General features: G+C 27.7%; 1 protein-coding gene and 1 non-coding gene across 4 annotated transcripts in view; one reads left to right on the top strand and one right to left on the bottom strand.

Annotated features, from left to right (window-relative positions):
* The window catches only part of LOC141534659 (serotriflin), a 66,858-nt gene that overhangs the window by 13,983 nt on the left and 37,757 nt on the right, over positions 1-15,118 (top strand). Inside the window, exon 1 of one of the 3 annotated variants that reach the window (XM_074254410.1) lies at positions 9,526-10,976. The exons of 1 other annotated variant lie outside the window; for it this stretch is intronic. The gene's annotated coding sequence lies outside the window, so the exon portion shown is untranslated. Of the gene's footprint in view, positions 1-9,525; positions 10,977-15,118 lie in introns of those variants that run through there. One more of the 3 variants, XM_074254187.1, reaches the window with a different exon arrangement.
* Trnat-ugu (transfer RNA threonine (anticodon UGU)) lies at positions 2,965-3,037 on the bottom strand. The gene has a single exon. It is a non-coding gene; the product is annotated as a tRNA-Thr (tRNA).

The following is a 15,118-nucleotide window of genomic DNA, read 5'->3' as shown; positions in this document are numbered from 1 at the left end:
AGCAAATTATAAAATTTCAAAAATTAAATTATTAAAAATTTGAAATTAATTTTTTTTTAATTTCATTCCAAAATATTAATATTTAAATAAATGATTTATCAAAGTCTATCTTAAAAATAATAAACCAAAACATTCTATAGTATAAATAAAAACATAAATCATCTATAACACATTTTGGTTGAAATATATTTCCAGTTTAATAAATAACAACATAACAATTCTTAGCAAGACTATATATCAAATAAAATTTACTAAAGCTCTTGCAAGCTGCGTCGCAGTCAATTATTTTCCCATTTCTTTGGTGCACTATGATTCCTTTCAACACTTTCTCTATTTCACTCAGCACTGCTATGTACTCTGTATTCTACCCACTATCATTTCTTACCTCCACATACATTTTACCGAAACAAAAAAAAATTTCTACAATATTTTCTCACTGTTGGCATTGTTTTTTTAAATTTAAAATGCACAAAAAAATTTTCCACATTTATATCTATATATTTTTTTTCTAAATAAAGAGAAGAGTAAGGAAAATCATAATAGCTTAAAGAACGCTGTCGCTCGGAATATATAAACGGTTGTGTATAGTTTTACCCAACATATACCAAGACTTGTCATGTATGCAGTGCACTGGGTGTGCAGAACCTAAATTGAAAAGTCTATAAACGTGACTAGAGTTCGCTGTGTTTAAGGTCTACTTTTATATATTTATATACGTTATAGACATAGATCTTTTTACACAAAAGAAAAGCAAAGAAAAGAATTGAGTAAGTGTTGGGATTTTAGATTCTTAAATAAAAAAAAAAAAAATAAGTAAGGGTACTTTTATGTTAATTATAACGATGCTATATAACTTTCTTGAGATAACAACGATTAAAACGATTTCCGGCATGCTAATGTTACTATGGACTGGGATTTACGGCCGATTGCTATAAACTCGGTTCCTTATCGGGCAGTTCGTAATACTACCAAAAGACTCGAGATAACGATCTGATGAGCGGCTTAGGATATAAATAATTACACAGTACTACAATCATTATTTAGACATTGATTTTTTTGTCAAGATGCTTTAAAAATAACTATCAACCTTGCATTGATATAATGAGGTGTACATTTATTTAAATCACTGAGAAGTTAAAATAAGATTCAAATTTTCGCGCGCAACTCCCCGCCATCTCGTAGCAAGCAGCCATCTTGTCGTCTCGAGTCTTAGATTGAATAATCGATCTATTTTTCGGGTTTTTAATATTTTTTTTCCGTGCAAAAGCTAATTATTGTTTTAAAATACATAAATTCTACTTTTTTCAACGCCCAAGCGGAAAATATTAAGTTAAAAAGAATTTTTTCTGTCATAACAGTCGTATTTAATAGGAAAAGTTTATTCGCAAACCTCAGCATTTCATTAAATCCGTCGACAGCGGAAGTGCTTTTGAGCTAGCGCATCAATAATGCCCGTTGTAACAAGAGTTTTATTAATAAAAGCAACAGGATATTATGTCGAGAAATAAAATCCATATCAATAGCTCTTGCATAAACTTTTTCAATATTCCGTCGCTTTGGATAATTTTCCGGCGCTGTTTATCGCGTTTGTAATTAAAACCAATTAATAACATTCTCTAAGCTAAAGTTTAACGTCGCTCCCATTAAAAATGGTGTCTTCATTTTTAATTATAATTAATAAATACCAGGGACATAATATTTTCCGCAAAATAGTTGATTAAGATACAGCAAACGCAAACAAATAAAAAATGACCAGTAAATTACGAGAGTTACTAAAAGAAGTCTCCGGTATGAAGAAAGGATAAGGGAGGACTAAAGACTTCAAAGGATTTTTTCTTTTGATGGATCAGACTCGCTTTAATCTTCATTCCATTTCTATGATATGATAGCTTATACTCGTACTCATCATCATCATCATCACGTTCTCTATTAATTATATCCCACTAAAAAATACGTGTCTGGATTACATACCTTATACTTCTCTTCAGCTACTTTATTTTTGTGTTTTATTTATAAATTAATTTAATTATTTTAATAATTTTTTTATTCAACGAATTATTGATATTTTTACGCAGAGTTGTGTGATTATTTGTTGCAATTAATGATGTTTAAATAATAATATCGGTAAATTTAGATCGCATCCACGCGTTTTATTTTATTTACCTCATTTATTTAATTTATTACGTACCTACTATATATATATATATATATATATATATATATATATATATATATATATATATATATATATATATATATATATATTGACGTTACGCCAGAAAAATATTTTTACGCGTGCATATACGTTCAGTAACGGAATAATTTTATTTTACATAGTTAACGAACTAATGAAATTTAATTATTAAAATTAAATCTATTGATTTATTATCAATTTGTGCTTTTTAAATAATTATCATTGTATAATTTACGATGTGTGTCTTTTGTTTTTATTTACGTCAAATTAAATCGATAATAATTTTTTTATTAAGCTAAAATTTATAAAAAAGCTCTCTTTATTTTTACTATTGTATTTTTATCCCGGGATTTTATTTAAAAATAAAATATTTCTATGAAAATTATTTCATAAAAATTATTATTTTCTGAAATAAAAATTCTTGATTACAACGGATGAATTAAAAAATTATTATAGCTTAAAATTTGCAGTATAATTTAATAAATATTTCTTAAGTAATTTTTTAAATTAAAAAATTACTTTAAAACTTTAAATTCAAAATTTTAATTAGATCCTTTTTAATTGCTCGGAATTTATCAATTCAAAAAATTTTTAATTTATCACCACAAATAAATTGCTTGAATAATTACGAAGATACTGACGGTTAATACAAGCCTTGCAGACCTATTAAAGAGCCATACCAAATCAACAAACTCAACAAAACCTCTCAAATAATTCCAAATTTATAAATTTCAAACCCCACCAATTTTTGTTCATTTAAAAAAAAAATTTGCCCCCAGAGAGATTTGAACTCTCGACCCCTGGTTTACAAGACCAGTGCTCTAACCCCTGAGCTATGAAGGCGTCTACATCATGTAGTCGCCTGATAACCATTCAGAAGTTTCAGACACCCAGCGGCTCATTCCTCAGATAAAAATCCATAATTTCAACATTCCTTCAAAGAAGAATCTTTCATAAATATTTTACATTGAAAAAATACTTCCGCGGTAATTATCTGCAATCATTTATGATTGACAATTCAATAAAAATCTCTGTTATTTTATTTTTCAATATAATTACCGGCAATTAACATTTTTGAAAAAAAAACTGACAGTACGAAGGCCAATATTAAATAATTAATTCCACCAATAAATTCTATCATCAGTAATTGTAATTATATTTGTAATCACTAATTATAATCACTCTGTAATTATGTCTTAGATTATCATCATTATCTAAATACGTTTGATCAACCAGGCGATAATAAAATCCACATCGTCACGTATCACACATACAATATTATCACGTACTTGAGCATTCTCTCTAATTACAATGAAATTGTCGTCAAATTACCCGTCGATAAATAAATATTTCAAGTAAAATACGCTTCTGGTATCTCATTGAATTACTAATTACTGTTCGCTAATTATTTAATCATTGAAAAATTCAATTGACAAGGTTAGTATAAGCAATAAAAATAGTTAATTTTGATTATGTGTAAATAAAATCTAAATTACAAATGCCAAAGTGGTAAGTGCTCTTTAATATTTAATCAGATCTAAATTTGTGCACTCTATTTGTCCGGTATCGGGAATTGTGATTCAATTGGTAACAAGAAATTTGGATATTTATTTTATCTAATGGTCGCGGAAATTCGGACGATTGTACTCGGGTAAATGCTAATTCTGAATGGAACATGAAGTAGCTTGTTAAAATTATATTATCGAGACTGGGATTATATACTATTGTTGTTTCGGAATTTTGGCGAGCTATTCGAAGATCCTTATATTAGTGGGCGTGATAAAATGACCAACTGCGCCATAGGGAGCTGTATCGTTTTTTTCGCTGTTAGAAACTTTATTAGCTATTGTTATGATTATTGCGATTTAATTATTGCTTAAATTTAACAAAAAAAAGTAAAATTAATTGTTTAAAGTATTAAAAAATGCAACAAGATCAAAAAAATTTTTAATTACTGTATTTAAATAAGTATTTGTTAAAAATATATTTTTAGGTAGTTTATTTTATCAAAAATTTTATGGACGGTGATAAAAAAGAAGACTCGATTAAATGAAAAAAATTCTTGAATAAAAAAAAAATCATTTTGAATAATTTTACAATTTTTAATTGAGTAGACAAACTATTAATTTTTTATTATATATTTTATCGAATAAAATTTACTTGAAACATAAAAAAATTTTTTTTTCTTATACGAAAAAAAGAAAAATGGAAAAATTACTTCTGATAAAATATAAAATAATGGAATAATTAATTCTTATTAATTACAATCTGTAATTTTTCCATGTAGATTTAAAATAATTAAATTTTTCAAAATGATCTTAATAACTAGAAAAACAATCAATAAATATTATTCTCTGTCTCACAATAAAAAAAAAATAGAACAAAGTCAAAACTCCAAGATAAGCTCAAGATAAATAATAATAATATAATGCAGATTTCTGTAAGGCAGCACGTCCGGAACTAGCCTCGGTATAGAATACAAAGTCAAGTGGGTGAGCTTGCCCCCTTCACCTTTATACCTTTATACACTCATCCGTATATATCATCGGGGTGATCTAAATGCTAGAAGGAGTACTTTATATCATCCTGCTCGCAATTTCAAGATCAGATATATAAGTTCTCTCTCCTCTGTCTGGTTTTTGCGTTAACCTCTGGCCTCTCACCAGGTACTTGAGACTTGTACCTCGACTTGTATACAATATATACACATATTAATTCTATATATTCTTCCCTTTCCCTTCATTGTCTTCTCTTCTCTAAAATAACAATATTAATATCATTATTATTGTTATTATTATTATAGCTGGTATGTAAGCGGACCCTCGAGTACTTTCTAGGTACAGACTCTTTACTAGATATTATATATATATATATATATATATATATATATATATATATATATATATATATATATTCAGAAACTGGGTAGAGTATGTAATCGTAATAGCCGACGGGTTTATGTCAACCCGGGGCTAGGGTCTAGTATCAGGGTGCTCGGGGCACGACCGAAACAATGCCGACAACTTGTTGGACGGCTTTGTTACTCCCTGGGTCACTCGGACACCTCAATAACAACTCATTCCTGCGTTATCATAATAATAAAAATAAAAATTGCAGAGTGCTCCATTTTGCTCAGCTTCCTTTTAATTTTTCACGATTTTTCGGGCGGGCTCAAGCAATTTGTAAAAAAAACCTCAAGGTTCCTTTATATTTTGTTCTCGAAATAAATTTTTGTTTGGCTTTTTTGAAGATTAAATAAAATAGGGCTTTAATGTTATAATGTTAATTGGTAATTGATATTTTAATAAATTACTCGGGAATTTACTGTCAAAAGAATTTTTTTTAATGAAATGTTCAAAGGTTTTGGGTGTTAATTGAAATAATTATTTATTTATTTGAGTCAGAGGGCTTTTTGTTTTAATTAATTATTGTATAATTAAATATTTAATCAATAGTTGTAATATGCGTTCATTACACACAAAAAAATTTTATTCTGTTAAATATTTAACACAAAATTTTTTGACGAAAAATTTTTTACTGTGTAGTTTTTTCGAGGAAAAAATTAAAAAAAAATAATTATTAATAAATTTTCAATTTTATATTTTTACATAAAAATTAATATGTCAATTCATATGGTGTTGCATTAAAGAAAAACTAAAAATTCCTTCCCTATAAAATCCTCTTGAAGGTGAAGGTCAATTAAAAAAAAAAAAAAACCAACTTCCCTTAGCTTCCATCCGACCTTTCTCAATTTAAAAGCCCTCATTTTTTTTTATACTTAATGTCACGAGCTCGCGAGCTTTTAGCACAAAAAAAAGAAGTAATAAAAGCTCTCAATTTCCTTATTCACACATTTCATACATTCACACATTGATGCATATATACCAGCAACCTCAAAAGGTTTAGAATAGAAAGAGGTGAAGCGTGCAGTCAACTCTCTCATATTTGAACCACCCTGAGCTTAACTGCATACTCATTTCCATTCATAGCTCCCGGAAGTTAAGACTATATTATATAAAATATACAATATATAATATGTAATATATATTACATGTGCATACAAGTTAGAGGATAATATATAATATATGATATTGAACGTTAATTTTTATGGCTCGTTATTAGTGCCAACGACGTACCGAAACTAATTGCTATTGCCCTACTCAACTCTATTAATTCCAGGATCTCCTCTGCTATCTACGTATGATATATCATGCACACATGGATGATCTATGATCTTAGATCTACGATTTATGATCTATGATAGGCAAAATGGGCAGTGTTGGTTGTATGCCTGCGCTTTGTTGTCTCAAGTAATCCTAACTTGATTGAAACTTCCTAAGCAACCTCTTGTTCTTCTGTTCCACAGTTTTAAGTGGGCGCTGCCTGCTAAGGACCGGGAAGGGAGGGGGGAGAGTAGCGGTAGAGGTAAAGGTAGAGGGGAAAGGAGCTATTCAACCGCACTGAAAACCCCGCATTCCTTTCTCTTGCGAAGTACTATCCAGGCAGGCTAGTAACTAAACGGACTCTCTAGTCCGTATACTGCCGAGTTTGCTGTTTAGTTTGCCGTTTTCTTGCTTCTGGTCGTTCTGGCTCCTCTTGTTATGTTGTTGTTTAGGTTAGCTAGTTGGTCTCACACTGCATCCGAGATTCCGATCATGATGAAGCATAATCAAAGTATTGACTAACCTATAATGGCTGTAAGCTGTAACTTAATGTGAGAAGTTTGTTATATAGCCTAGAGAGTTTAATGAGGATATTTCGGTAAAAAAAAATGTGTTTTTAAAATTAAAAAATATTATTTAGATGAATTTTAATTAAAGTAAAAAAAATTTTATTGAAATAGCCAAAAGTTAATTAATTAAAATAATTATTAAAAATATACTTTATATATTTTTTATAAGTCGATATTATGTTTTTAAAATAATGTAAATTTTTAATAAATATAATTTAGATAAATTTTTAGTTTCAAAATAAAAATGTGGCTTATCGCGCAAAATCACGAGAAACACTTTGTAATTAGTAAAAAAAAAAAGCTAATTGCAATCGCTGCTGGTAGGGGAAAAAATTAAAAAAAAAACTTGTAATCAAAAGGAGCCACGCAGGAAGATTGCTTTCGGTTATCAGCTCGCGGATCGATCCAGTGATATGATTTATAGTCTAACCCAAGGCTTTAAATTTTATGCTGACCGGGATCTAATTTTAAGCGGGTGATATCGTATGCTCGGATCGCGGGTTAATTGTCAAATTTTTCTGGAAAAAAAAAAAAAAAAAAAAAAATTAAGAAGAAAACACTATTAATTTATCAGCTGACGGATCCTCAGAAGGGTACTTTGGTTAATTGAAATATTAATTATCGTGAAAACGAGAAATATATCAATTTAAATCCGAAATTTTAATAAATTCGATCCTTTAATATTTTACGGCTTCTGTGTTTTACTACACTTTCTTCTAATGAAATTTGATATATATTTTCATTTAAATTGCGGTAATAAAAATTTAATCAATTTTGTCTAGTGAACCTTTAACAATTTTAATTAATTTTTTTTTATGCAAATTATTGTCTGCACAAAATTTTGCTTATTCTCTTAATAATATAGATTGTCATTTAAAAATTTATTTATCTTACAAATAATAATAGTAAAATAGTCAAAAATTTTAATTTATAAATATTTTATCGTGTAAAGTAAATTTGTGACCTGAATATCTAATTTATGTACGTAGAAAATTTACCCAGAGCTTTAATAATAAATAAAATAAAAAAAAAATCAACACATAAAGAGTAGTGAATACTTTATCAGAAATATTCAATAATACACTCATCGGTAAATTTATTTTAGCGAAATTCTACGTCGACGCAAAAAGCTCCCAAGTTACAAGTTTATTCATACTTTTGCGATTTAGCTCACTGTGAATACTAATAGCAATAAACGGGAATTCTTCGGTACATTTTACTGTCATATATAGTAGATTCTTGGACCTACATGGACCTTAAAAAAAATTACCATGGTGTTTTTCTGCCGATAAGAAAAAACAAAGACAAGACTTTTAAAATAAAATATTCGCGCGTTTAATTTAAAATTAATGATAGAAGTACTCATTGTAAAAAACGGAGTGACATTAATGAGTTGTCTCGGTACTATTTTAAAGCTTCTTCATTGAATAAAGGGCTTTAAAAGTTTCATTTTATTATTTACATCGTATTAATTTTAATGGAATAAATAGTGTGATGGAAATAAAAAATTTATTTTATTAATTTCTTAAACAATGTTTCGGTTTTCGTACGCTACTCGAGTAACCCAAGATTTTAAAAAACCTCTAATGGCTTTTAGTGCATAGTTAATGGAGGTTTATTGTTAAAAGCTATTTCTATTTAATTTAAAAACAATGAGGGCAATATACTCCATTTCCCTGAAAATAAATTTTTAGTGAAATAAATTTTTAGAAAATAAATTTTTAGTGTAAAAATAAATTTTTAGTGTACGGCAAAAACTCATGTGAGTCGAAATTCTAATGGGCTGAATATGTAGACTTTAATTTTAATCTAAGGATTAATTAGCCGCGGTAAAAAAATTGACCCTTTATTAAATACAAACTTGGGGTTTGTTTTAATAAAAAAAAATTTTACTTTAATCTTTTCACGGTATAAAGTTTTAATAGGTCATTTTAATTGTTAAAATGTGTAATTTGATGTAAAAAAGTAATAAATTAAATTTTAAAGTAAGAAAGTTCAAAGAAACTATTTTTTCTTATTTAGAATTTTTGATACTTTTTTTCTATCAAAAAAAAAAAATATTTATATATAAATCTTTCAGCTCTGCTTTTACACTGAAAAAAAAAAAAATTAACTTGGATCAAAAGGAAAATTTTTGAACCAAGAAAATAATTTTGAAGAGTTTCGTCGTTTCTTAAATTTTCTACATGTCAAATTTTTTTTTTTTTTTATTCCTTGTAATAATTTCTTTAAAAAAAAAAAAAAAAAAAAAACAAATTATAAAAATTGTTAAATGTCGGATGATTTAATTTTCATAAAAAAATTTTATAAATTTATTTCTAATGATTATTTTACACGAATTGAATTGTTTTGACATTTCTTACAAAGTTTTTAGGCCAAAGATTAAATTTGTTAATTATTTTCTTTGAAATTTTGAATTTTTAACTAAGATTAGAGACTTTTTGTCCCAAAAATTAAGAAAAAAAAAGAACTTAACACGCCAAGTACTTAATAGTTCCCCGACCAGTACAGCCGTTCTTATAGACTTGGTCAGAATGGATATATTATATGTAAATATAAATATATATAGATATATAGATATGTACGTACGTACGATATATAATAGAAGCAAGAGTTTGCGCCACCCGGTTTACGCGCCTGTTCGAGTCGCGCGCTGCTGAATCCGCCAGTTCTATCCGTGCCGGCGCCGCGTTATCCACGTTCATCTTACCTCCTATTAATTGTTATCAATTAACAGAGGACTTGTTTGTGTTTAAACTGTCTTGAAAAGTAATTATTGAATTTGTTATTTAATTTTTGAAAAGAAAATTTGGAAAAGATTCACGTAAAAATTGTAGAGATAACTTCGGAGTGGTCGGAGCAAATTATCTGGGGGGGGCGAAGGAATACTTGTGCCAACTTGCAGACAGTGGCCTGAGCATCTGGTTCACTGCAGATTCGAGTGGTAGATCCTTACCGCAAGCTGACCATCTCAAACGTCATTGAGATTCACTATCTTATTTATTCAGGGTCTTTTGCGACATAGGTAACAAGTTTTAATGAAGTAATTGACTAAAATTGAGTGGGAAATTTTTAAGAGTGAATTTTAATTTTTTATGTTGGATTTAAATTATTTTAAATTGCAAGAGTTTGATTTAAAAAAATTTTTAAGGTTGCTTTTGAAGAAATTGAAGAAATAAAATTTATTAAGTGACTTGAAAAATTATTTAAGAATTTAAAAAAATGATTGACAAATTTTTGAAAAAATATTGAGTAAAGAAATTATTGTCAAGATAAATGATTAAAAATTTTTTGAATAATAATTATTAAAAAAAAAAATTAATTTAGAATTTTTGTCAGAATTATTGACTGAAAAATTAAAAAAAAAAAAAAAAAAAAATTGTGAAGAATTATTGAAAAAAAATTTTGAAGAAGAATAATTGACAAATATAAAGTGTTAAAAAAAACTATTACGAGTACAAGTGAATAAAAATGTAAAATAATAAGTTATTGACCTTTGAAACGTCGTATTGTCTAGTAACAATAAACCAAATAAAATAAATAATAACTGGAGAAAAAAGTAAGGGTATAATATATTTATAAGTTGTTTAGCAAAGCAGTAAGTAGACGGACACAAGAACCCAACAACCAACACGTAGTGATTTATTGCCGTGGGTTAAGGTCTCAGACCGTTCGATTATGTTTATAAGATGTTTCAGTGTAGAGCCGTCTGATGGGTGTTTTATGGACCAACTTAGAACTGATTCCGATTATTCACCTATAAAAATAAGTAAACATTAAGAGACCACTTATTTTTACGGCTGGTCACGGACTGCTTACTTCCATTTTCGTCGATATATATGAATAAACAATTATAAATCATAAGAAGTATTGCGGGCTGAAGTGGAAGATAATTAATTCAAGGGAGTAATAAATAATCCAGTGATTGCGATGACATAAACTGTCTCAAGTTTAACTCCCGGTATTGTAGTAATTAACAGTTTCTGTGCATTAAAAGGTGTCACTCTTAACGTCTGAACTGTTAATTAATCACTCAGCGTTTTATCACAGGTGAGTGTCTTAATTAATATGTTATTATTATTATTAAAATCGTCTATAAAATTATTTATGATTTATTTTCTTGGAAATAAAAAATTAATATTAAAAAAAAATTATTTGTTTTATGTTTTTTGGCTTTTTCGCGAATTTTCGCAGTTTTCCGCGGATTGATATTTTTAAATGATTAAAAGTTAAAATTTATGATTATTATTGGTAATAATAATAATTTTGACTTAAAATTTTATGATTATTAAATAATATTAATTATTAAAAATTTTATCAGTGAAATGAAAAAATATTTTTTTTTTAAATTACAATATGTTTATTAACATAATAACAAAGTACATTAATTATTTTAAAACTCCCGGATTAGTCCAGCAATGATGCAAAAAAATTAATACAGATAGTAAAAATTTTTTTTCATAAATTAGCGTAATATAAGTGAAAATAAAATGAAATTCTATAGCAAGCGGATCATCGTAAAGAAAATTGTTATTCTTATATTTAAAGTACCTCGAGGCACTGGGGTACTCAATTTGATAATTATGCATAAGAAAATCGTGAAATTTTAGCAAGAAAATATAAGATTTTTTTTTTTTTTTTACGTTTTATAATGTAACTTATTACTTATATTTTATGTTATATAAGGGTGAGCGAAACCTTGAGTGAAATGGATCGATGTAAAATTTTTTTAATTTGTGCCCTGGAGAGTAAATTCATAATTATGCATGGAACATAAAAAATTTGATAATTGTTTAGTTTTACGATCTATAAAAATTATGTTTAGATTTTTTTTCTTTATTAAAAATATAATAATTAAAAGCAATAAATTTTTGCGTAATTAGAGTTCGAAGAATTAAACAATTATCAAAAATTGTAATAATTTTTTTGCTGTATTAATTAAAAAAAAAAAATAAATAAATAAATAAATTAAAGCAATCAATTGTGAGGAAAATGTCTTTTGACAGTGGATTAATCGTAATCCAATTACAATAATTACAAGTCACAACAAAGCCACTGACAATGCTGATTAATCTATTCTATGTTATCTATTATCTATTTTATAATAATAAAAGCATATTTATATATATATGCATTAGTACGCCACAATATCAATATTGATATTAATGTTAATCTATAAAATAATAATGGAGGGGTTCATTAGATGGCGGGTGACATTAGTCGATTATGTAAAGTCGAGTGACAGTTATCATTCATCAAACTCACGATAATGCTTGCGATAATGATTTATGCTATAATTATCAATTTGTGAGAGTGTGGGTGGGCTTGATAAGAGAAAGGGAAAGAGAAAGAGGAAGCGAAAGAGGATACCGGTGCGGATGAATTAACATGGTGTATAGGTGTGCGGGTGTATTGGGCAATAGGCATTCTATAAATTCCGCGGTCCGGAGACAGATATTCAGTGCGTCAGAATGTCCGACCACCCGACGACACCGCTAAACAATTCAACATTTACGTGGCTGTTACTTGATTATTATTGTTATTATCATCACTGCTATAATTATACCGATAGCTGATGGCTTTCGCAATTGATTTATTGATTTATTGCGTTATTCAATCATTCCTCACGTTCATTTTTTTTATGAATAATTTTAATCAATTAAAAAAATTTTTTTTGTGTCAACCTTATAAATTTTCAATTTTAAACAACAAATTCTGTCTAATCAACTACTGAACTGATTTTTGCTTTAATTAAAAAAAACAATAAATGAATAAATAATAACAATAATACAGTTCATTGCTTATAAAAGTTAATTCTACAAATTATTAAGCATTAACTAGAATTCACATATATGAATTTTATGTTACCTATCGGGGGTTTGCGATCGATTCAATTCACAGAAAAAATATCACGCTTTTTATATTTTCCGCTTGTAAATTTATAAACTTTTGTCTCATTCATTTCGTTCCTAGTTAGTCCACAGTCCAATTTAGTTAAATTAATAAATCCTTCAAATTTTCCTCGAATTCTATATTTTCACAAAAATGTTAAAATTTTTTATTCAAGCTTCAGGGATACACAAAGTACAAAAGCTTTTTCTATTATTTAATCTAACCAAGAATTTCGCAATTTTGAGGTAAAAATTCTTTTTAATTGGATTAAATAGCTGGCTGAAACTATTCTCTGCTAATGGTCAATTTTAAAGGTTTTTACGGGTTCATATCTTATAATAGGAGAGACGTAAATCAAACGGATTTAGGAAAATCCCGGTAAATGAAAGAAAACATAGCAATTAGTTGAAAAGGTTTGATTTTATTTTTTTTTTTTTTTAAATTAAATGCATTCGGATTTTTAAAAGCTTTTTTTTCGAGTATTTAACAAATTTTACTACGAATAGCTTTAAAACGTTTATTTCAAGCGATCTATTATTATTCAAATCCTATTTTACTCAGTAAAAAAAAAAAAATAAGTGCCTTGTTAAAATTTTTAATTAAAAATTTTTTTATAATTTAAATATTTTTTATTATTGTGACATTTTAATTTTATAAAAATAATTAATATTTGTCATTTATATTCCGGGTAATTTTATTTTTATTTTTCGATCCAATAAAAATTTTTTTTTTAATTAAATCAAATAATTTTTAAACTAAATATTAGACCGCGATTAATAATTGAATCATTGGTTAAAATTTCAGACAAAAGTCTTAATTATCTTGATAGCAATTACAAGCTGACAGTGTAAGATCTTGATAACGCTGGAGAAAAGCCACTCGGATAATTAAATGTACACTAATACATTAATTAATAATTACTTACGCAGTGATATTTCAATGATAGTGCCTATTTATTAATTATTCATCGTTTCACAACACTTTTATTAGTTATTATCTTTATTAATATCAATTATTGTTATTATTAATAACACTTGACATGTGTTCAATTAATTACTCAGAGCCGAGTGGAATTAATAACTTCATGGAACAGCGACTATTCATTTTTAAATTCAAATGTCATGAAAGTGTTCAATTATCTGTTACACAACACTTGTTATTTTTTTTTTTTTCAATTGCAATGGGCAGTTGCTTCAGCAGAAAATAAAAATTAAGTATTGTTTATCTCCGGCAATTTATAAAAAAAATACATACAAAATAATTTGCAAGCTCGTTACAGGGAAATTAAACCAGAGGTTGTTGTATGCAAAAGTATCGGCGCAAAAGCACTAGCTATTTTAATTTTGTACATGAGTGGTTCGGTTCTCTGCTTGTGTTTAGAGTCACGCGATCTTACTTGGAGTCATGTATAGCTGAATTAGTGTACTCGAGACTTGCTCGGATGATAGGCGATCGAGGGAATCTATTACATGTTAACTGCATTCCACTTTGTACTTTTTAGTTTCATTCGGGTAATTTTATACTTGCTGTTTGCTTTCGACAAAATTTATTGCGGTTTTTTAGTGCAAGCATTAGAGGAAAATCTTAGGAGGTTAATGATAGGTTCGAAGATATTTAATATAAAAAATAAACGTATGATTTAATTTTTAACCCCGCCGGGAATCGCCCTCGACCTTTTTTATTGGTTTATTTTTTTCCGTGTAGAATTTTCTGGTCATAATTTTAATTAGAGTGATATTTTTGAACTTTGACCTCAAATTATGGCTTCAAGGCTGGAGATAAGGCAAAATTGACAAGATTGTTTTGATAGAAAATTAAATTTTCTACAAGAAAGATTTTCTATTATTTTTTTGTATCTTTGATATTTTTTTCAAAATTAAAAATTTTCTCTTTAAAAAAATTCCAAAAATTGTCAATGACGTAAATGATAAATTGACAGAATGAGGCTAAATTTGGAAGATAAAAAAAAAGTAATTGGATTATTTTTGATGTAAAATGATAAATAATTGAATGAAATAAAACTAATATGTTAAACCAGGAATGGACAGAAATATATTGTAGAGATAATATCGAAGTTACAATAGAATATCAGGTAGATGGTATCGTGTGTAAATATTTGGTGAGCAAACGTCATCAGCGTTTATGGTAGGTGACAATACACACAAAAGCGGAAATGAGAGTCCTGTTGCTAATGTTCAGACACGGAATTCCACTTTAAACCAGCAGTTGTCGGTTTGGTATTCTGTAATCATCTGGCTTTTATTCCGACTAAGCACCACCAAATGAGCGAGCCCGTAGAT

This window comes from Cotesia typhae, unplaced genomic scaffold, assembly GCF_013202065.1.
Source record: "Cotesia typhae breed Kobodo isofemale line unplaced genomic scaffold, CoteBio_Ctyphae contig_11, whole genome shotgun sequence".
Taxonomy (NCBI): domain Eukaryota; kingdom Metazoa; phylum Arthropoda; class Insecta; order Hymenoptera; family Braconidae; genus Cotesia; species Cotesia typhae.
Note: the sequence above shows the minus strand (reverse complement) of the source record. Positions and strands in the feature narration are given on the sequence as shown.